Below are 573 nucleotides of genomic sequence, written 5' to 3'. Positions count from 1 at the left end.
AGTCTGCACCCCCACACACACTGGGATTTTTCTGCCTCCCTGGAGAGCCAGGGGGCCTGGCCGGGCCACAGAGCCCCTGTAGGGAGCCACCGCCGGCCACGGGCCTCGTTCCCAACCCAGCACTGCCACTGGGGGCCGCCCTCCATGAGCACTGCCACAAGGGGGCCAGCGCAGGAGCTGCTCCCCGGAGCTTCTGGCAGAGCCGGGTTCCACCCGCCCCCGAGGGCACAGCCAGTGGCAAGGGGCAGGGCCCCGCCTGGCCTGTGGAACGGGGGGGAGGCGGGGCAGCCGGGCTTCCAGTCCATAGGGCTTCCGCTTCCCCTCCCCCTCCCTTTTTACATTAAAACAGCTGCATTTTGATCTCTGGTCTTGTGTCGATTTTGGCCCCTGCCCTGGCGCTGTGGGGCAGAGCAGCCGCGGTGGGCCCAGCCGCAGGCCCCCAGGCACGGAGGAGGGGCGGGGCTGTCCTGTTAACCAGGGGAACTCACTGTGGCAGGACAGAGCCTGGTGCCCTTTCTCTGGGCCAGGGGCAAAGGGCTGGACTTACTGCCAGCCACTCCCTGACGCCAGCAG

This window comes from Emys orbicularis, chromosome 19 (assembly GCF_028017835.1).
Source record: "Emys orbicularis isolate rEmyOrb1 chromosome 19, rEmyOrb1.hap1, whole genome shotgun sequence".
Classification (NCBI taxonomy): domain Eukaryota; kingdom Metazoa; phylum Chordata; order Testudines; family Emydidae; genus Emys; species Emys orbicularis.
This window is presented reverse-complemented; position numbering follows the sequence as displayed.